At 41.9% G+C, this 23,082-nt stretch overlaps 1 long non-coding RNA gene across 5 annotated transcripts in view; it reads right to left on the bottom strand.

Annotated features, from left to right (window-relative positions):
• Positions 1-23,082, bottom strand: part of LOC123372412 — a 375,513-nt gene that overhangs the window by 262,680 nt on the left and 89,751 nt on the right. For 4 of the 5 annotated variants that reach the window (XR_006580273.1, XR_006580270.1, XR_006580275.1 and 1 more), the window contains exon 4: positions 13,484-13,654. The exons of the other annotated variant lie outside the window; for it this stretch is intronic. This is a non-coding gene — a long non-coding RNA (uncharacterized LOC123372412). The remainder of the gene's footprint in view (positions 1-13,483; positions 13,655-23,082) is intronic. 5 annotated transcript variants of the gene reach the window in all.

Genomic DNA, 23,082 nt, shown 5'->3' with positions numbered 1-23,082 from the left:
GCCTAAGTGGTTACACCGGCCCTGTCTCCTTCAGAAACTGTCTGATTTGTCTACATATTTCTTGAAGTGTAGTGCCTAAAACTGGACACAATACTCCAGCTGAGGCCTGACCAGTGCCGAGTAGAGAAGGACAATTACTTCCCATGTCTTACAAAGAATACTCCTGCTAATACATCCCAGAATGACATTTGCCTATTTTGCAGCGAGTCACACTGTTTACTCAGACTCAATTTGTATAATCCCCAAATCTTAATAACCCCTCCCAGTTTGGTGTCATCCACAAATTTTATAAGCATATTCCCCTCCATCATCCAATCTGTTAATGAAAATATTGAATAGTACCCAAGACAGACTCCTCTGGAATCCCATTTGATATGTCCTCCCATCTTAAAAGTGAACCATTGATAACTACTCTTTTGAGTATGGCCTTTCAGCCAGTTGTGTGCCCACCTGATAGTAATTTCACTGAGACCATACGCTCCTAGTTTGCTAAGGAACTAAACCATAAGAATAGTTAAGCATTGGAATAGTTATCTAAGGAGGTTGTAGAATCCCGGTAATTGGTGATTTGTAAGAATAGGTTAGACAAACACCTGTCAGGGATGGTCTAGATATATTTAAACCTGTTTCAATGCAAGGGGATGAACGAGGTGAATCTCTTGACGTCCTGTCCAGCCCTACTTTTCCATGATTCTGTGATCACCTAGTGTACACATTGTTTCCTTTCCCTACACATCTGACCCCTTAGATGGAGTGCAAGGAGAGCCTTCTCTTTTCTACAGCTGTCTCTGCCCTCTTCTGGGTATCCCTGCAGTGATGATAGACAAATATGGCCCTTCCAAGGGAAAAGGAGTTAACTATTTTCCTGCAAGTCCTGGAACAGGATTTGTAGAGCCTGTTCCAAATGCATTATCCCTCAAATTGACATTTCAGTTAATGTATGAATTGTACATTATGTACATGTGTACTTCATAAACACATTGTGAAGTGTTTGGGATCCAGTGTTACCTAACATGAATAATATTTTCCTTTGTGTTAGCCTAAAGGCAGCATTTGGCTATCAGATTGGCCTTATTTGCAACTGTCACAGAATGGGCTTTGTTCCTTTCCTACAGTTTAAAGTTTATCTGAAAATGAAAAAAAAAAAAGGCGCGTGCCCTATTTTGTGCCCTGATAATGTGTGCAGAAGACATGAAAAGTGGGTTTCTTTCTTTTTACTACTTAGTTTTATTTAATTTAAGTTTTGTCTACACTATTTTTCCTGGAAGGAAATGGTGGCCTATGATGGTCTGGAGAACTAATAAGATCATGACATCACAAGAAGCAAAAAAATGAAACATAAGTAATTGGGGGGGAGGTGAGGAGAGAGAGAGATTCTTAGGGCATGTCTATACTACAGACTTAAGTCAACCTATGTCATTACCGCAGTGGCTGATGGCCACACTACCCCTCCCTGTCAGTGGTGCACGTCCTCACCAGGGCGCTTCCAATGACTGAAGAGGGGCAGTGTGGGGGAGCTGAGAGCCAGGGCTCTCGGCTCCCTGAGCGGGGAGCAAGGCAGGCACAGCCAGACAGGGAGTGGGTCATCAGAGGCAGCCAGGCTCTAGCTGCCCCGCTTTCTTGTCAATTTCACGGCTCCAGCATTGACAACAGCCAACAGTCAATGTAAATATCACAGTGTCCATACAGATACTACCTCACCCTAACTACACCGACATAAGCCCTATGCCTCTCCTTGAGATGGAGTTATTATGTTGGTGTAGTAGGGCACTTACATCGGTGGGACAAGGCTGTAGTATGTACAGTGACATAATTAGGTCGACCTAAGCAGCCTTATGTTGGCCTGTGTAATGTAGACCAGGCCTTAGAAAATTTCAAAATCTGTTGTTTTGTTGTTAAAACACTTATTTAATTTAAATGTCACAAAAAACAGCTGGGAGACAGATCTCTGTCACAGATTTAACAATTTACCCCCTTCAAGCAGGAGCCAATACAGTTCCCATTTCACTTCTCTGATCCTCTAAGGTGACTGCCTGCAACACTAGAGAAAACAAAAGCTGACAGCCTTTTCCGCTCTAAAGGGCACAGACCTAATTTTGATTTCCTTACAGATCACCTTTAAGTCCTCATCATTTGTACCAAAAAGGAGGCAATGTTTTTAATTCATATTCCCATAAAGTTTTCCTTTTCCTACTCTAGGATTCATTACTATCTCACTCTAGGATTGCTTACAACATTTTCAAGGATAAAACAGGATTCCCTACTACAGTGTAGTATGAAGTAGAATGCCTTTTCTTATCAAAACATTTGGCAACAGAGAAGCATTTTTGCACTTGGAAATTCTAACCTTCAATTGGCAGCTTGTTTCTCCCACACAAAGTAATCTGCAAAGGGTATTTTAATCTGTGAAACAAGTAACCTTTGTTTAATTACATATTTCTTTCCAGAAAACAAAAGTGAACTCTTTGGTTTGGTTTTTCAGACATGCTACACTCTAAAGACAAACAAGGATGAGTCCCACTCTTATCTTCATTAACAGAACAAGTTACTTTTTGTATATATTGAATCAAATCAAAATGTAACAAAACAATCACCAATATCTGTGCTCTTTTAGGATGGTCACCCCTGTGCAGAAGGCCAGCACAGAGCCTTTGCACCATGTCAGTCCCATTTCTTTAGTGCTGTAAGTTGAAATTCACCCTAGCGTTAATCTAGAATTTTCCTTAAATACTTTATTACTCCCATGTACTTGAGTGGGAGTTAGATCAGGCCCTTTATTTATTTGGTTTGACTTAAATTATGTGCATATTGTATTAACATCATAATGGACTGTCTGAGCTGTGTAACTCTAATTAGATTGATGCACACCTGATCATAAATAGTTTTTGGCTATGAGTCAGTTTACCTCCCTTTTTAACAGAGGAACAAGTAATAGGTAATCAACTATTCATTAAGGAGTAGTACTGAAATGACCATCCATTTCTTTCTGCTCTGCTTTCTTTTCTTAAATGTTGCAGAGAAAATTTGTCTAGTCTGAGTTTTGTAGCAATGTAAAGTATACTGGGCCAGCTGATGCAGTCAACAAGGTGACTTATCTGCACACATGCATTTTTTATTTTTTGAGTTGGGGTTTGGGCCTTTTTCTTTGCTTGGTTGTTTGATGGACTTCTCATTGCCCACATCCTAACTCCCTCTAAAATCCATGCATCACATTGAACCAAAATCTTCCCTTGGGACAAGAAGAGCTGTACTCTCGTGGGCACCAAGTTCACTTTGGCATCATTGTTAACAAAATCATCTCCATGGGGGGAGGGATGGCTCAGTGCGGGGGAGGGATAGCTCCATGGTTTGAGCCTTGGCCTGCTTAACCTAGGGTTGTGAGTTCAGTCCTTGAGGGGGCCATTTGGGGATTGGTTCTGCTTTGAGCAGGGGGTTGGACTAGATGATCTCTTGAGGTCCCTTTCAACCCTAATAATCTATGATTCTATGAAATCATGCCAACTTAGCCTAATTTTGGGGGGAGGGATAGCTCAGTGGTTTGAGCCTTAGCCTGCTAAACCCAGGGTTGGGAATTCAATCCTTGAGGGGGCCATTTGGGGATTTAGTTGGGGATTGGTTCTGCTTTGAGCAGGGGGTTGGACTAGATGATCTCCTGAGGTCCCTTCCAACTCTAATAATCTATGATTCATAAATTTTAAGTGGCATCATCTTTAGACCTTTATGATGACATGAAGTCCTATTACAGTTAATGGTGATATTACATTGTCTTAACTGCGTATGATGAGGACATAGTGCACTTTGGCCATAAATAACTATGAATTGCTAAGAAGTTGGCAATTACAGAATGATTTTTATTTTAAAAATATCAAAGCCCTTTAAAAACAAAATTAATTTAAAAAACAGAGCCAATTGTGTTATGTATTTTGCAGTAGCAGCAAAAAGTGACTCTGAAATGAATCCCAAATTGCATTTAAAAAAAAAATATCAAGAACCATTTAATGGAGAAACAAAAAGTGAAATGAACCAAGCTTGGGCCTGATGCTGTTTCAAAGAGCCAAGACATTAAACTTCATATGCTATTTTTACAATGGAGACATCAACAATGTTAACAATAGCAGCTCTGCTTCAAGGATCTAACGAGAGCCTTAAATGCTTGTAAAAAATGTTAATAACTACTAAGACCATCTGTTTAGTGCTGGAAAAAATAATTTCATCTCAATGTCTTCTTCTGAGATCATTTAGACTGGGGTATACCAGAAGCTCTGACCACAGTAAGAACCCCAGACATATAAAAGAGTCTGAGCAGTTATAATCTCTGCCAAAGATAACTGTTCGTTTAAGCCGGAGTACGGTGAAAGCACATTGCACTGCTTGCTGGGGCCAGACATATGATGCACAGAATCTTAAGGGAGGAGACTAGTCACATCTTGCCCAAACCTCTGCTAGCCAATCTGCAGAACTACACTAGCACTGATTTGCTATCTACTGCCCCCTGGGCAGAAGCTGCTAACACATTTCATATTATATTATATTAAAAAAATCCTAGAGTGAAACAAACAAGGACATTGCAAAGTTAAACCTGACCCTGACTAGTCCCTGCTTACTCATTATGTGGAACAAGATGTACCTACAGTGCTGTTTCAATGCCAGGCATTCTATATCCATTTCAAGTGTAATTGCTCCATTAAAACCCCAGCACAAAGGGATATTACTAGGTTGCTGAAACAGCATGAGTAGAGCCCTGCAAATCTGCGGATGTATTGTTTACCATCCGATGCGGGTCCAAATTTTTGTATCTGCACAGTGAGATAGGATGCTGGTGTGGATGCAATACACACAAAGGGTGGAGTGCAGATCGCGGGTCTGATACAAGTTAATTATCGCAGATGCGGATCAGACACAAATCCAATTTTTTTTTTTATCCATGCAGGGGTTTAAGTATGGGTTAACTCACTCCATTATGCTTAATACTGCAGCATCTACGTGGCCAAATCGCAAGGGTCTTTCTTCCTACCTTTACTGCAGCAAAATCCCAATGAATTCAATGAGAGTTATGTGAGAAAATGGATCAAGGATCTCTGTCTGGATCTGGCTCATAGTACCAGAATGTATACTTCTTCTGTACCTGGAGACCTGCTGTGATAATTAATTTAAGCAGTACTACAGTGAAAGCACATTGCACTACTTAGTATTGGTGAGCAGCAAGGACCTCACAGAAGAACTGGTCGTGAGGGACAACCTTGGTTTGAGCGATGAGCTAATTCAGCTTAAACTAAATGGAAGGATAAACAAAAATAGATTTGCAACTAGGGTCCTTAATTTCAAAAGGGCAAACTTAAAAAAATTAAGGGAGTTAGTTAGGGAAGTGGACTGGACTGAAGAGCTCAAGGATCTGCATGTGCATCAGGGTTGGAATTACTTTAAGGAAATGTTGCAGAAACTATCTGAAGCCTGCAGCCCAAGCAAGGTGGAAAAATTAGGAAGGAAGGGTTGCAGATCAGGCTGGATGAGCAAGCACCGCAAACAGGTGATTAAGACAAATCAGAAAGGCTACAAGGAATGGAAGATGGGAAGTATCAGCCAAGAAAGCTACCGCTGGGAGATCAGAAAAGTGAGAACTGCCGAAAACCAAGCAGAGTTGGACCTTGCAAAGGAAATTAAAACCAATGGTTAAAAAGTTCTATAGCCATACAAATAAAAAGAAAACAAAGAGAGAAGTGGAACTGCTAAGCACTGAGAATGGATTGGAGATTAAAGATAATTTAGCCATGGCCAAACACCTAAACAAATAGTTTGCCTCAGTTTTTAATAAGGATAATGAGGAGCTTAGAGGTAGTGGCAGAGTGTCTAATGGAAATGAGGATATGGAGGTAGAAATTACCACATCTCTGGTGGAAGTCAAACTCAAACAGTTTAATGGGACTAAACCAGGAGCCCTGGATAATCTTCATCCAAGAATATTAAAGGAATTGGCACATGAAACTGCAAACCCAATAGCAAAGATTTTAATGAATCTGTGAACTCGGGGGTTGTACCATATGATTGAAGAATTGCTAATATAGTACCTATTTTTAAGAAATGAGGCAAAAGTGACCCAGCAAACTTTAGGCCTGTTAGATTGACCTCAATTGTATGCAAGGTCTTACAATAAATTTTGAAAGAGAAAGTAATTAAGTATATAGAGATAAGCGGTTACTTGGATAAAACACAGCATGGTATTACAAAAGGTAGCTCATACTAAAACAAACTGATCTCCTTCTTTGAGAATGTAACTGATTTTTTTAGGAAAAGGAAATGCAGTAGATCTAATCTACCTGGATTTCAGTAAGGCATTTGATACAATTCCACATGGGAAATTATTAGTTAAATTGGAGAAGATAGGGATTAGTAGGAGAATTGAAAGTGGATAAGAAACTGATTAAAAGGAAGACTACCATGAGTGATGCTGAAAGGTAAACTCTCAGGCTGCAGGGAGGCCATTAATGGAGTTCCTAATTTAAATGGTGGATTTTCTGTAACTTGAAGTCTTCAAATCATGATTTGAGGACTTCAGTAACTCAGCCAGAGGGTCTTTTACAGGAGTGGGTGAGTGAGGTTCTGTGGCCTTCAGTGTGCAGGGGTCAGCAACCTCTGGCACACGGCTCGCCAGGGTAAGCACCCTGGAGGGCTGGGCCAGTTTGTGTACCTGCCGCGTCCGCAGGTTTGGCCGATCGTGGCTCCCACTGGCCGCGGTTCACCGCTCCAGGCCAATGGGGGCGGCAGGAAACCACAGCCAGCACATCCTTCAGCCCGTGCCGCTTCTCGCAGCCCCCATTGATCAGGAGCAGCGAACCACGGCCAGTGGGAGTTGCGAACAACCAAACCTGAGGATGCGGCAGGTAAACAAACTGGCCCTGCCCGCCAGGGTGCTTACCCTGGCGAGCCACGTGCCAGAGGTTGCCGACTCCTGGACTAGATGATCATGATGGTCCCTTCTGGCCTTAAAGTCTATGAGTCTATAATTGGACCTACATATTTACCCTGTGAGTTCAACTGTAAAAATTTAATAAGATGTCACAATAACCTATAACAACAAATATTGGTGGGAAAAGGTACTGAAAGACTGAATTAGTGCAAACCAAAAGGCCTACTGACAACTCAAGGACTGTGTTAAGATCACACCTGGTAAACAAGACAAGCGTGGAACCAGAAATTGGCATCTCAGAAACTAGTTCTAATTGTTGGACAAAATAACGAAGGGGTGGGCTATTCCATTGATCAGTTCATTTGTGGGTTCTTAATGAAACTTTGGGGAGAAAAAATGTCTGTTTGAGCAAGCTTCACGATCATGGCTGCCCCCTTCCCACGATTTCCTGGGACCTCAGACCTTCTCCATCCCAATCGTGAAAGATGTCTTGACCAGACCAGATCAGAGAGAGGGACCGAGATGACATCGCTACCTCTACCAGTTCTAGCTGAATCCCAAATGCCACCTGAGATCTCTCTCTCTCTCTCTTTCCCCCTTCCCTACTACCTCTGTATCTTTTTTCTTTCATACCTTATTTCTTCACTTTCCTATTTCTCTCTTTTTTTCTTCTATCTAAACAGAGTCTGGCTAAGCTGGCCAGGACTATATATTTTGCAACACTGTTGTAAGACCAAAAATATCTGCTTTTTCTGTCGGTATAAATATCCATCTTTCATTTCAGAATCTACTCAGCCTCTGTCAAAAGCAAAATAATTGGTTCCATGTTTACACTAAAATTGTAATTAACACAGAAAATTGTAAAATCTATGTATTGGTTGGCAGCTGTCATTCTGTCTGACAGGGAGAAACTGATGTCATAACTTCTTCTCCATTACCTGGATTTCTGTGGCCATACCCTCATCTTCCCAGCATGCAACATTCGCTCACCCTCATGCATCAGAAAATTTCAATGCAGCAAGCGATAGCTATTCAGGCAGCTTGCAACCCAATAACATGAAACACCAAGAAAGAAACCAGGGTCCCTCAGGCCGCTTGCAATCCCAGCACCTGCCTCCAAGGAGAGAGATGGTCAGGGTGACAGTTTGTAGGAAAGGAAATGGGATGGATGGGAGCCAAGCTAGATTCTTGTCAAGAACAGCAGAAAAAAGTGAGATGGGAAGAGAAGTCCCTAGATGTTTGTTCAAGGAGGGAGGGACTGTACAGGGAACCAGGTAGTAGGAGGTCTACTAGTATTCAAAGGTTGAGGGAGTGAGGTCAGCTTAAGAGGGTAATCAGGATCCAACGCCAGTCTGGAGGGAAGATGTTTACTAATGTCTGAGAGAGAGACTTTGGAGCTGTAGAATGCTACATGACGGGTAGCTTGGCGTTTGCCCAGAAGAGACGTACCACTTTCTCCCTGACACAGAAAGTAGCGGCGTTCAGCAGTAAGGTCAGAATTGTCCAGAAAAACTGGAGCTTCTACAGGTATTTCTCAATGACCATCTGCTGCTTTTGAATTTTAGTGATATTTATTACACACATTGATCTCTCTAGTTATTTAGTGTCTGATACAAATGTGCTGTCATTTTCCTTTAATGCAGATTTATGTGAGAATATTATGCCTGCTCACCCTTATAAGCTGGTGGAGAAGTTCAGTGCACAGAGAACTGCAGATGCAGCTAGTCACATCCCCTTTTCAAGGAAGAATTTTATCTCCTGGTCACAGAAAAACAGAGTACAACAAAATGTAACCCAAATATTTCCCACTTGGTGTTTCTTGCCTAGTTCTGGGTTCCAAGTACAGCCTTCTCCCACTCAGTCTCTCCCTTCCTGTTCCTAGAGCAGCAGCTATTGTGACCCCATCAATGGAGCACTTCTGTAAGCCTGAGTTGATATTAAACTTATCATTTAAGTTAGACAGAAGTTAGACTAGATGACCCTTACAGTCCCTTCTAACCCTAGGATTCTATGATTCACAAAGAACAGAGTAGGACCTTTCTGTCCTGCAATGAATGGCCTCCTGCTTCAAACCCAGAGAAAGTTCAAGAGCCCGGTTATCAACTATATTTAAGCTATTAGTTCACAAGTTGCACCCAGAACCCCCCCAACAAGTCCCTGTGCATCCAGATTCCCCCCCCGATACTCCACTGAGCTGACCACACCCAGATTGCCCCACACAGAAACCTCTCATCCCCCACACTAAGCCCTTCCACACTTGGATCCTGCTGGGCTGAGCCTGCCCACCCATACCTGGTGCACCTGGCACAAAGAGACAGAGGCCTGAGGTATTTCTGGGGCAGACTGGGTCTTTGCACTGTATCAGGGTTGGGTGCAGCTTCACCGCTGAGTCCGTGTCCCGGAGGGGAGCTGAACAGTGATCTCCCACCTCTGTGCAGCCAGTGGTCTGTGCTCCCCAACGCCAGGCTGGAGCCTCCACATTTATTTGACAAATAAAATTTGCAGAATTTTGCAGAATTTTAAAATATTGTGAGCAGAATTTTTATTTTTTTGGTGCACAATGCCCTCAGGAGTAAGATATATAATAAAATCTTGAGTTAGATCTAACAGCCAGTCCTCCTGATTGTTTTTTCCAACACTCTTTGGGAAATGAGATCTTAAGTATCTCACTTTTGCATGATTACTCGCCACTTCACTGCATCAATCATGTCTTGTTTGCTGAAAAGCATGGTGTTTTTAAAAAGTTTTGTCTTAAAATGTCAAGCTAGGTGTACACCACCTGCTCATTCGTGGATGAAATTACATACATACATACACACACACACACACACGCACAAAATCAAGCGTTGTTATTAAGTGAGAATGAAGTGTGATACTTTTCAGCCAGTTTTTTGTCAGTTGCAAATGTATTATGTGTGCACCGGAAATAGATTAACAAACCAACTTGTAAAAAATTATGACAACACAAAATCAGAGTTAGGAAGAAGTGGAAGTCAGAATTCTATTGAATAACAGAGTCAGATATATACTCTAGAAACAGGACAGGAAATCATTAGTCTGTAGAAACAATAATTAGTGCAGATCAGGTGTGAGCAACAGGAACCAAATATTTTTATGATGTTGTCAACTCCATTATGTAATCCTGTTCATAACTTTATCAACCTCCATCTTAAAACGAATTAGGTTGTTTGCTCCCACTATTTGTATTGGAAGGCTGTTTCAGAACTTCACTCCTCTGATGGTTAGAAATCCCTAATTTCCAGCCTACATTTATTCATGGTCTGTTTGTTCTTGTGTCATCATTGTTCTTTAGCTTAAGTAGTTCTTCTCCATTCCTGATATTTATGCCTCTAATGCATATATAGAATGCAATCATATGCCCTTCTTGGCCTTCATTTTGTTAGGCTACACCAACAAAGCTCTTTTAGTCCTCTCTCATACGACAGGCTCTCCATTCCACTAATCATCCTAATATCCAGCCTCTGCACCTGTTTTAGTTTGAATACATCTTTCTTGAATATGGGTGACCAGAATTGTACATAGTATTCCAGATGAGGTCTTATCAATGCCTTGTACAATGATATTAATACTTCCCTATCTTTACTTGAAATACGTTGCCTGATACATGCCACGAAAGCATTTGTTGGGGGGTTTGTTCTTTTTTCTTTTTACAGTCTCATTACATTGATGGCTCACAGTCATCCTGTGACCCACAAATACACCCAGGTCTTTCTTCTCCTTTGTTGTTTCCATTTTATGAGCCCCTAGTTTATAGAAGAAATTAATGTTAATATTCCCTAAGGCATGACCTTGCACTTTGTACTCTTACATTTCATTCACACTCCAGTTCTCTAGGTCAGCCAGTTCTTCCTGTACAATATTCTGATCCGTCTCTGCACTGATTAGGACTCCCCAATTTGTATCATCAGCACATTTAATTACCCTACACTGACTTTGTGTGTCCAGGCCATTCTTGAAAATATTAAATAAGATCAATCCAAAGACCAATCCTTGAAGAACTTCACTAGTAACCTCTCTTCAGCCCACTCATTCTCCTTTCAGCACAACCTTTTGTGGTCCCCCCCTTTAGCCAGTCCCTTATTCACTTTACAATTCCTGTACTAATCCCCATCTTTTCCAGCTTCGCTTGTAGTTTCTTCTCTGGTGCCACATGAAATGCTTTACTGAAGTCTAGATAGATTAGATGTACAGCATTTCCCTTGTCTAAGAAATCAGTTATCTCAGCAAAGAAAGGTATCAGGCTAATCTGACATGATCTGCCTTTGGTAAATCCATTTTGTATTTTATCACATTTTCCATTTACCTCACAAAAAATTATTCTTTCCTTCTAAATTTGTTCTCAAGCCTTGAACAGTATTGAGGTTAGACTAATGGGTCTGCTTGGCTCACTTTTTCCTCTTATTCATAGGTACTACAGTTGCTATTCTCCAGTCATACGGTACCACTCCACTTTGATAGATTTATTAAAAATCATTGCTACTGGATTTGCAATTTCATGTGCCAGTTCTTTCAGTATTCTAGGATGGGGGTTATACAGTACCCCTAACTCAAACACATTAAGCTCTTTGAGCTTTATTTCCACCTCAGATGTAGTAATTTCCATTTCTATACACTCATTCCCATTAGGCATCTTGCTTTTGCCCCCATGTTCTCTATCATCATCCTTATTAAAAATTGAAGCATAATAGTCATTTAGTTTTGGAGCCATACCTAGATTATTCTTAATCTCTACCCCATCCTTGCTGCATAACAGTCTCATTTCTCTTCTTGTTTCCTTTTTATTTATATGGCTAAAGAACCTTTTACTGTTTGTTTTAATTTCCTTTGCAAGGTGATACTCAGCTTGACTTTTGGCAATTCTCACTTTATCCCTACACTTTTTAACCTCCATTACCCAGATTTATTTGCTGATCAATCCCTTCTTCCATTCCTTGTAGGCTCTCTGCTTACTCCTATTATCCTTTTTTAGATGGTTATTCATCCAGTTAGGTCTGGAAACCTTCCCTACAAGTTTTTCCCCTTGCTTGGGATGCAAATTCCAGATTGTTTGACATAAAGAAATTCCAACCCTTGTCCATGTTTAAGTCCTTGAGCTCTTCAGCCAAGTTGCCTTCACTAATTCATTTCCTTATGTCACAAACCCAGGTTTTCTATGACCTGGTCTTGGATACCTGCTGCCACCACCAAGCTTCTGACTTGGAAATTTTACTTTGGAGCCCCCCTCCTCTGATCCTTTGTTGCAAGGACCTAGTCCCCAGGAGAGGAGATACCCTGATAAGAAGGCCACTGGAAAAATCTCAATTCACCACAGCTCCACTCCAGACTGAATGAGCAAACTTATAATTTTTATTTCTTAAAATTAAAATCTATGAATGAACTCCGGTACTGATCATCTGCCAGTGCCCACTTTCCTTTTCAAGACCAAAAAGTCTCATTTCAAACTCCAGTTCAGCCTTCCTTCTCATAAACCAGAAAGTCTGATGTTCTGCCAATCTGGTCTCACCACCAACCACGCAGAACTCATGGACCAGTCTCTGGAATCTGGAGAGAAACGTCTTGGCAACTTCAGAAAGCACCGACCAAACCATCTCCAGCTGGCAGGTCTCCAACCTTACTCTCCCAATAGTTCTCCTCTAATGGCTGACTCTTAAATAAACGTTCTGGGGTGGCTCCCAGCAACTCAATAGGCTCTCACAGAGTCCTTAGTGGTTCGAAACCACTATCTCACTTCTGCCCACATATTTCACCTCCCACATACCTCATAACTAAAATAATATGAATGGAACACATACCCTAACATTCGTCACACCTTAGTTTCCTCAAGTCTGCCCTTTTGGAATAAAAAAATCTTAGTTACTGACCTGTTTTGATTATCCTTCCATTTAATTTAAACTGAATCAACTCATGATTATTCGATCCAACGTTATTTTCTCTAACCTGCTCAGCTATGTCTTCACTACTTACCAAAACCAAGTCTAAAATAGCATCACCTCCTGTTGATTCAGTGACTTTTTGGTGAAGAAGTCTGTTTATGACACCAAGGAACAGATAAGCCTTATTATTAGTGGCATTTGTTCTCCAGTTTGTATCTGGGAAATTAGTCTCCTATAATTTCTGGTAGTATTTCTCTCTCTAATAATGTTAAAGAGACCTCGATCTATATCCAAATCCAAAGCAGGGGGGTCTATAAGCAGACCTCTAACACTACCTCGTAGAATCTCTTTTACAATCCTTCCCCAAGAATCTTTTATCCAAACCAATTATGTAGCAGCAACCCATAGACAAGGAAGTGACACTGTCTCCTCCTTGTTTCCAGCTGTGTCTATGGCTTCCAGGCTCCCTTTTGCGAAGTAGAGCCTGCATACCTGTAAAAGCAGCTGGAAACAAGGAGGAGAGCCAGCACTGTGTAACATATACCATAAGTAAGTGTTCTGCGGACCACCAGTGGTCCATCCACACACCATAGTGTGGGAACCTTTCAATATAGAAAGACAAACAACCCAAACAATGCAAACTAACAAAACTTTATCACAGTTAAATGTAGCCTTAAACACTTACCAAAGCAAAATAGCTCTGTGTTGCAATGTAGTGTTGTTGAGGGGTACCATTGGAGCCAAACATCCAAAGCTTTCACTGTAATTCTGTGTCCATATGTCTATGGCATTTATATTTGGAAACAAAGGGATATTCAGACTTTGTCCAAAGGAGGCTGACTGCAGCTATACCCATCTGTAATGCAGAAGTACAGCCTGTATAGACAAAGGTTATAACATGCAATCTTTCTCAGCACCTTTGCAATAAGGACAACAACAGCCACGTGTTGGAGAGTAGAAATACAAGGCCTTATATAATTATAATTTGGGGATTTCTAAGGTGCCTGTCCTCTGCTCTATTCAGCTCACGGGCCTTACTTTGATCATCCCTATTCTAATGGTTTCCCTGTTCTCTTTTGCCCAATACTTGATCAAAATGATTTTCTGAGAATTATTTGGATTAGGTCTGACTTCCTATCCCATTTCCAGACTTTTGCACTCTTTGAATACGAGGTTCCACTTCAGGGCTCCCTTACTTGTTCATTTGGACCACTTAAATGGCTTCTTGGCAAAGTGTGCTCATGTCCATGTATTTTAGAACTCCATTAAATGATTCTGCTAGTATCAGAGCTCTTTCCAGGAAAGATTCCCATAATTTTGTCTCTTGGTCTTGCATACATATTACCAGTATTATAGAAAAGTATCTTTCCAAATCCCTGAGGGTTTAAAGAAAACTCAGGTTTATTAACACTTATTGTATAGTGGAAATTCTTTAAACTCTTTACTATGAAACTTTTACATTTCTTTCCTGAAGTCTCACTGGCAAGTTAAAAAGAAAGCTTGAGAAGCTGTAGAACTATGCTGGTGACTGATATATTTATAACAAACAATTTGCTGTAAAAATGTATCACAAGTCAAATACTCAACATATTTGTCTTCTCCTGGGTAACCCACTCCCTATTACCAATTCTTGATTTATAGGCTTACCAGCTAGGAAGTACCACCTTTAAAAAAGCATATTTGTGGGACTAATGTTATAATGTCTGCCAATTAATATTAGCCAGCAATGTGGTTTCATCTCTGGAAATTATGCTGGGGGAGCACTTCCTGGAAAAATGTCCATAATACTGGCAATGATCACTGGCATTAATGCTGGCTGTCAAAATACTGCACCCACTGAGGTCCTCTACATGCCCATTTGTGCTTGGAGGTAACCACAGATCAGAAAATATGCTCAGCTCAACTCGTCTTTAGAGGTCACTTTTTTTTACCCACTACGGTAAGTTTGGATCTGTTACTTAGTCTCATCCGGTTACATTTATGTCCAACCTAGTAAAAAGCCACATGAAATGGGGGAAAATTCAGTGCTTTTATGTGGCCACCACCATTTCAGCCAAACCAACATTTTGGTGTCTTCAAGCTCTGAACATCTGGGTTTTCACTTTGCATCCTATAAAGCATCACAGTGCACAAATGAGAAAAACAGGGGCAAAACCACCGCCTTAAATATAACAAATTTCCATCAAAATTGTCAAAATTAAATAACCCTATTAAGCAGCAATTTATGTTCATTTTCAATAGAATTTGTGGGACACTGAAGCACGTGCGCTGTAATGCTTGGCCTTGTGGAATGTTACTGTTTCTCAAACCAGTGAGAAAAACGTGAAACACAGATATTCACACAAAGATTCAAGAACCGGTGTGTATCAGAGGTGCACACTCGTCTGTGGCAAGAGAAGGTGTTCCTTCCTCTCCCCTCCCCTCCTGCACACCGTCTCTGCAGTGATGACATGTCCCTTACTGTGTTTGTTACATCGTTGTCAGAAGTGAAGCCTCTCCAGGGTAATTAAAAACACTATGAAATAAAATCTCAGATCAGCTTTACACATAATAATCAGATCAACCTAACTGCGTCACTCAGTGACTGTGGTGTAGATACACCCTTAGTTTCAGAACAGGAGAAATAGAAGGGGCTCAAAAAAGACTAACAGACATGATTGGATAAGATTTCTGTGTGAAAAGGGACGTACATATGAATGATATAGAGAAAGTAAACTTAATTCTCCTATTTACCCTCTCTCATAACACAAGAGCAAGGAGGCATCCGATGAAACTGAAAGGCAACAAATTTAAAATTGGTAAAAGGAAGTTGTTTTTTAACTGCACATCTAACTGAACAACTTGTTACCACAAGAAGTTATTGATGGCAAAACCTTGCTCATATTCAAAAAATGGTTAAACTGTTACATAAGATAAGCTTAAAAAATAGGGACCTCATTCCTTGTGTTTAAACCAACCATTAACTAATGGGATTAGGAAGAAATTTCTCTTCTGGGAATATTATGACAGTTTTCTACTCCAGAGTTTCCGCATACATTCTTCTGCAGCTCTGATAGGGGCCACTATCACAGGTAGGATAGTGGATTAAAAGGATTACTGATGTGTTCCAATATGGCTATTTCGATGTTCCAATTTCCTACCTTTTGAGAACCCTATTCACACTCCCTAACTACTACAAAGGTACAAATTCTGGTCTCAAAAATGTAGTGGGAGTTTTCCAAAGGTGCCTGAATTTGATCCAGAATAAAACCGCTGAAGTGAGAATTTTACTCAGATAAGGAGTGTTAGCGAATGAAGAAAAAAAATTTGATTTAGTTCTGGAAATACATTTCATTAGATTTTGTGTATTGTATCTTGCAAGCATTAGAAAATATTTCACTTGTCTACATAATCAACAACATGGATTCCACAGAAGCACCATTTTAACTTAACTATTCAGGGAGGCCGCTCATCTTTTTTTTTTTTAAGCCATACTCAGTATTAAACTAATAGTGTAGTCCTAGTGCTCAGTGGGAAAGCCCAGTTATCTATGCCAAGGGGCATGATACAGAATTTAGGACATGGACAGCTCAAATATTCTTGTAGTTACACTGGAAAAAACTGTAACATACCACACAAGCAGCTTTTGTAATTCCCAAACCTGGTATGCATTCACCACTCAAAACTAACATGACATGAATGCCAAAACCTACATTGTTTTCTATGTTGATTTATATTGTGGTTAAAATGGAGAAAAAGCACCTAAATATTCATAGAAAATATTGAATTCACATACACAAACTCCACTTTTTTCTTCTGAGTTAGTAAAAAGCAAGGTCTTCTGAGCTCTTTTAGGAACGCAATTCAACTACCATCATAAATGACGTTAACTGGCACTTGGCAGTCTCAGTAGAGAAACCAAGAACTAAATAGACATGGAGAAGGAACTACCCTTTCATTACTAGAAAGGGGTCAAGACACTTTGGTAATGGACAGGGTGATCGATATGAGTGAAACTTTAGCTAAGGGAAGTTCATTTTCCAGTGCTATCCTTCTAGTACCTTCCACAACTACTAAAGGTCTAATTCTGGTCTCCTATGCAGCAGTTTTAAGCCAGTGTAGCTCTGACTCCTGGCATTACTCCTGATTTACACCTGTGTAACTTAGATCAGAATCAGGCCCCATTGATTTGCTTTTAAAAAATAGAAGTAAAATTCAACTGCTGTTGTCTTTTTCATGGGCTGAACAAAAAGTTCTGCTACTGTATGTTGCTATATAAATAAGGTTACTTCATAAGGCAATTATTACATAACAGAAACTCAGATTTCCAAAGTTTGTTCAAATAGTACCAAGGAAGATCATTTCATTTAACCACTATTTTGTATATAGTATATTATAAGAGTATGGTAAATTACAAGGAAAGAATTCCATTAAACTGTTCAGGTGATGTGATATATTCAAATGTATCATTATAATTAATCATTATATATAATGATCATTTATATAATGAATTCACTTGTAAAGTATGTCATATATAAATAAAGCAAAGTTTGGCTAGTTCAGACTAAGAGGGAAAGTTTACCATTAACATTGACTTTGAAACATTCTCATGAGTCTGTATGTTAAGCATATTCCATCCACTACTAAAGCAAGTTCAGAAAAAGTTATAAAAGGTAATTATAACAATGGCAAGTGTGGGTTTTTTTTTTTAATAAAGACAAGATTACAATAAATAAAATGATTGCATTCATTTGCAGAAACAATGTTTCATTGATAAAGATCTTGGTGTAAAGATGGAGTGAAATCAGAATTCTAGGACTCTGCTTTCATAACTGAAAGCACTCACTGGTACAATCTAGTGCATTTTATCCACATTTTAATATTTATCAATATTTTCTTCCAAATGCCTGATGTCTGTGTATACTGAGAAAAGTTACAACAAATTAATCTTAGACCTCTGCAGCTTTTTGCGTGCCCTGCTCGAGTTGTGTTGGAATGCCATTCCAGTACTGTTGGGGGAGCCGGAGTACCATTCCAGTACTGCTTTTTGGAGGCCTGGAGCACTGCCAGCCTCCACATAGTGGCAATAGAAATGAAGCATGGTGATTCCTTCCCCCTGCCTCCATCTCTTATTCACCAAGGGAACCAGGCCATGGCTGGGCAATGAGCAAGCAAGCAGTTGCCCCAGCCCAGAGGCTTTGAGGAGTGGGGACTGGCCAGGTGTGGCAACTCAATCCCAGCCCAGTGGAGCATGCTGCTAGGTTAGAGCCGGCAGGATATGGAGTTCCAAGAGCACCATGCTCCAGCTCATCTCCAGGGCCATCAAGTATGTGGTTTCCCTAGGGGCCAGGCAGGACCTCAGCCACTGGTTACCTTAGGTTGGCAGAACTGTGGGAGGGGGAGAGCTAGCCAGCTTCATCCTAGCACATGCATCCAGAGCTGGTGGACTCCTGCTCAGGCCCTGCTAGGAGCAGATCAAGCTGCAGCATTCGTAGCTGCTGTTGTGCCTGCTGCCCAAGGCCAGGACCTGGCTCTGCTCCTATTGGTGCAAAAGTTGCCTGGGCATGTTTATCCCGGCAGTGCTGTGATTCACCTCACTGGCCCTGCTGTGCCCATGCCTGCAGGACCTGCTGCTCTGGGCCAAGAGCCTGGCCAGTCTGGCCAGGGTGCTGCTCTTCTCCATGGCCTCATCATGGTCTCCCTCCCTGTAGCTGGGGATACAGGTGAGCAATTAAAAAGTATACACCGTTCTGGCATGTTTTGGGGGAGCCAGAACAGCATTCAAGTACCGGTACTTTGTTTTTTAGGACTCAAACACTGTTTATGTGCCTCTGGAGAATCACCACTCCTAAGTAAGAGAATATTTACATTTGTATAGCACGTTTCACCCCAAAAGTTCCCAAAGTACTTTACAAACTACAGTATATACAGGTCCTTGCCACGGAAATGTAGCCATGGCCATCACAAGGACGAAAGGAGGCAACAAATCAGTATTCTGCAAACAATAATATGGGCAGAGACACAAGGGTAAAACACTAGCCAAGGACAGAAGGGTAAATCATTATTTTTACTAAAAATGCCAAGTTATCATTCTTGTCTGTCAAAGAAATCTCATCTAAAACACCCCACACACATTACATGGCATGGTTTGGAATTCACCTACTTTGGAATGAAGATGGTCTAGTTAATGCTGCCAGGATCTGAACTTGTGATTCTGAGGACTGAAAGCATTCCAGGAAGCTTTTGGAAAGTGTAGGGGACAATTTCCTGCTGGAAGTGCTGGAGGAACCAACTAGGGGCAGAGCTCTTCTTGACCTGCTGCTCACAAACCGGGAAGAATTAGTAGGGGAAGCAAAAGTGGATGGGAACCTGGGAGGCAGTGATCATGAGATGGTCAAGTTCAGGATCCTGACACAAGGAAGAAAGGAGAGCAGCAGAATATGGACCCTGGACTTCAGAAAAGCAGACTTTGACTCCCGCAGGGAGCTGATGGGCAAAATCCCCTGGGAGAACAACATGAGGGGGAAAAGAGTCCAGGAGAGCTGGCTGTATTTTAAAGAATCCTTATTGAGGTTGCAGGAACAAACCATCCCGATGTGTAGAAAGAATAGTAAATATGGCAGGCGACCAGCTTGGCTTAACAGTGAAATCCTTGCTGATCTTAAACACAAAAAAGAAGCTTACAAGAAGTGGAAAATTGGACAAAATGACCAGGGAGGAGTATAAAAATATTGCTCAGGCTTGCAGAAGTGAAATCAGGAAGGCCAAATCACACTTGGAGTTGCAGCTAGCAAGAGATGTTAAGAGTAACAAGAAGGGTTTCTTCAGGTATGTTAGCAACAAGAAGAAAGTTAAGAAAAGTGTGGGGCCCTTATTGAATGAGGGAGGCAAACTAATGACAGAGGATGTGGAAAAAGCTAATGTATTCAATGCTTTCTTTGCCTCTGTCTTCAGGGGCGGCTCCAGGCACCAGCACGCCAAGTGTGTGCCTGGGGCGGCAAGCCACAGGGGGCACTCTGCCAGTCGCCGCGAGGGCGGCAGGCAGGTTGCCTTCGACGGCATGCCTGTGGAGGGTCCGCTGGTCCCGTGGCTTCAGCGGACCTCCCGCAGGCGTACCGCCTAATCCACAGGACCAGGGACCTCCCGCAGGCAAGCCACAGAAGGCAGCCTGCCTGCCGTGCTTGGGGTGGCAAAATATCTAGAGCCGCCCCTGTCTGTCTTCACAAACAAGGTCAGCTCCCAGACTGCTGCACTGGGCAGCACAGCATGGGGAGGAGGTGACGAGCCCTCTGTGGAGAAAGAAATGGTTCAGGACTATTTAGAAAAGCTGGATGAGTACAAGTCCATGGGGCTGGATGCGCTGCATCCGAGGGTGCTAAAGGAGTTGGCGGATGTGATTGCAGAGCCATTGGCCATTATCTTTGAAAACTCATGGTGATCGGGGGAGGTCTCGGATGACTGGAAAAAGGCTAATGTAGTGCCAATCTTTAAAAAAGGGAAGGAGGAGGATCCGGGGAACTACAGGCCAGTCAGCCTCACCTCAGTCCCTGGAAAAATCATGGAGCAGGTCCTCAAGGACTCAATTCTGAGGCACTTAGAGGAAAGGGAAGTGATCGAGAACAGTCAGCATGGATTCACCAAGGGCAAGTCATTCCTGACTAACTTAATTGCCTTCTATGATGAGATAACTGGCTCTGTGGATGAGGGGAAAGCAGTGGACGTGCTATTCCTTGACTTTAGCAAAGGTTTTGGTACAGTCTCCCACAGTATTCTTGCCAGCAAGTTAAAGAAGTATGGGCTGGTGGAATTGACTAAAAGGTGGATAGAAAGCTGGCTAGATCATCAGGCTCAACGGGTTGTGATCAATGGCTCCATGTCTACTTGGCAGATGGTATCAAGTAGAGTGCCCCAAGGGTCAGTCCTGGGGCCAGTTTTGTTCAATATCTTCATTAATGATCTGGAGGATGGCATGGACTGCAGCCTCAGCAAGTTTGCAAATGACAAAAAAATGGGAGGAGTGGTAGATATGCTGGAGGGTAGGGATAGGATACAGAGGAACCTAGACAAATCATTGGGCCAAAAAAAATCTGATGATGTTCAACAAGGACAAGTGCAGAGTCCTGCATTTAGGAAGGAAGAATCCCATGCACTGCTACAGACTAGGGACCGAGTGGCTAGGCAGCAGTTCTGCAGAAAAGGACCTAGGGGTTACAGTGGAGGAGAAGCTGGATATGAGTCTACAGTGTGCCCTTGTTGCCAAGAAGCCTAATGGCATTTTGGGCTGTATAAGTAGGGCATTGCCAGCAGATCCAGAGACGTGATCGTTCCCCTCTATTTGACATTGGTGAGGTCTCATCTGGAGTACTGTGTCCAGTTTTGGGCCCCACACTACAAGAAGGATGTGGAAAAATTGGAAAAAGTCCAGCGGAGGGCAACAAAAATGATTAGGGGGCTGGAGCACATGACTTATGAGGAGAGGCTGAGGGAACTGGGATTGTTTAGTCTGCAGAAGAGAAGAATGAGGGGGGATTCGATAGCTGCTTTCAACTACCTGAAAGGGGGTTCCGAAGAGAATGGTTCTAGACTGTTCTCAGTGGTACCAGATAACAGAACAAGGAGTAACAGTCTCAAGTTGCAGTGGGGGAGGTTTAGGTTGGATATTAGGAAAAAACATTTTCACTAGGAGGGTGGTGAAGCACTGGAATGGGTTACCTAAGGAGGTGGTCGAATCTCCTTCCTTAGAGGTTTTTAAGGTCAGGCTTGACAAAACCCTGGCTGGGATGATTTAGTTGGGGATTGGTCCTGTTTTGAGCAGGGGGTTGGACTAGATGACCTCCTGAGGTCCCTTCCAACCCTGATATTCTGACGCACTGACTACTAGCTGATGCCCTTCAACTATATAGTTCAGATAGACAAAATTCTGCCTCAGGGTTGAAAGAAAGCATAGGAAAATGCTCTAACCTTGATGACACAACCTTATTTTCTTTCTTCAGATCCCTACTCAAGACACTTTTCACTCCAAATATTACCCTCACCTTTACACCCCAATTGTTGTTGTTTTTTTTTAACTTTTCCCTGCATCATAAGAACGTTCATATTGGGTCAGACCAAAGGTTCATTTAGCCCAGTATCCTGTCTTCCAGCTGTGGCCAATGCCAGGTGCTTCAGAGGGAATGAACAGAACAGGTAATAATCAAGTGAGCCATCCTCTGTCGCCCATTCCCAGCTTCTGGCAAACAGAGGCTAGGGACACCATCCCTGCCCATCCTGACTACTAGCCATTGATGGACCTTTTCTCCATCAACTTATCTAGTTCTTTTTTGAACCCTGTTATAGTCTTGGCCTTCACAACATCCTCTGACAAGGAGTTCCACAGGGTGATTGTGCATTGTGTGAAAAAATACTTCCTTTTGTTTGTTTCAAACCTGCTGCATATTAATTTTATTTGATGACCCCTAGTTCTTGTGTTATGAGTAGGAGTAAATAACACTTCCTTATTTTCTTTCTCCACACCAGTCATCATGATTTTATAGACCTCTATCATATTCCACCTTAGTCGTTTCTTTTCCAAGCTGAAAAGTCACAGTCTTATTAATCGCTTCTCATACGGCAGCCGTTCCATATCCTACTCATTTTTGTTGCCCTTTTATTAAACCTTTCCAATTCCAATGTATCTTTTTTGAGATGGGATGACCACATCTGTACGCAGTATTCAAGATGTGGGTGTACCATGGATTTATAGAGGCAATATGATATTTTCTGTCTTATTATCTATCCCTTTCTTAATGATGCCCAACATTCTGTTAACTTTTTTGACTGCCGCTGCACATTGAATGGATGTTTTCAGAGAACTATCCACAATGACCCCAAGATCTCTTTCTTGAGTGGTAACAGCTAATTTGGACCCCATCATTTTATATGTATAGTTGGGATTATGTTTTCCAATGTGCATTTATCAACAATTTCATCTGCCATTTTGTTGCCCGGGCTACTGGGTGGCCTCTCTGCTCCTGCCTGGAGGGGTTAAAACAGCCCTGGAAAGGGCTAAAGCTGGGGAAAGAAAGGCTGATTGGGGAAGCAGCCACAGGTGAGGCCACTCCCCAATCAGGCCACAGCTGACCCTATAAGAGGGCTGAGGGTCAGAGGCTGGAGAGACACTCCCTAGAGAGAGAAGGACCTGGCTGCCTGGGAAGCTGAGAAGGGTACCTAGGGTGGAGCAGTGCTGAGGAAGGGTAGAGGGAGCTGGGGAGCTCCAGCCTAGCAAAGCCTCAGGCTGCAGGCCGAGTTAAGGGCCCACAAAAGGGT

This window comes from Mauremys mutica, chromosome 6 (assembly GCF_020497125.1).
Source record: "Mauremys mutica isolate MM-2020 ecotype Southern chromosome 6, ASM2049712v1, whole genome shotgun sequence".
NCBI classification, from domain to species: Eukaryota; Metazoa; Chordata; order Testudines; family Geoemydidae; genus Mauremys; species Mauremys mutica.
The sequence above is the reverse complement of the archived record's forward strand: the minus strand, read 5'-3'. Positions and strand labels throughout refer to the sequence as shown.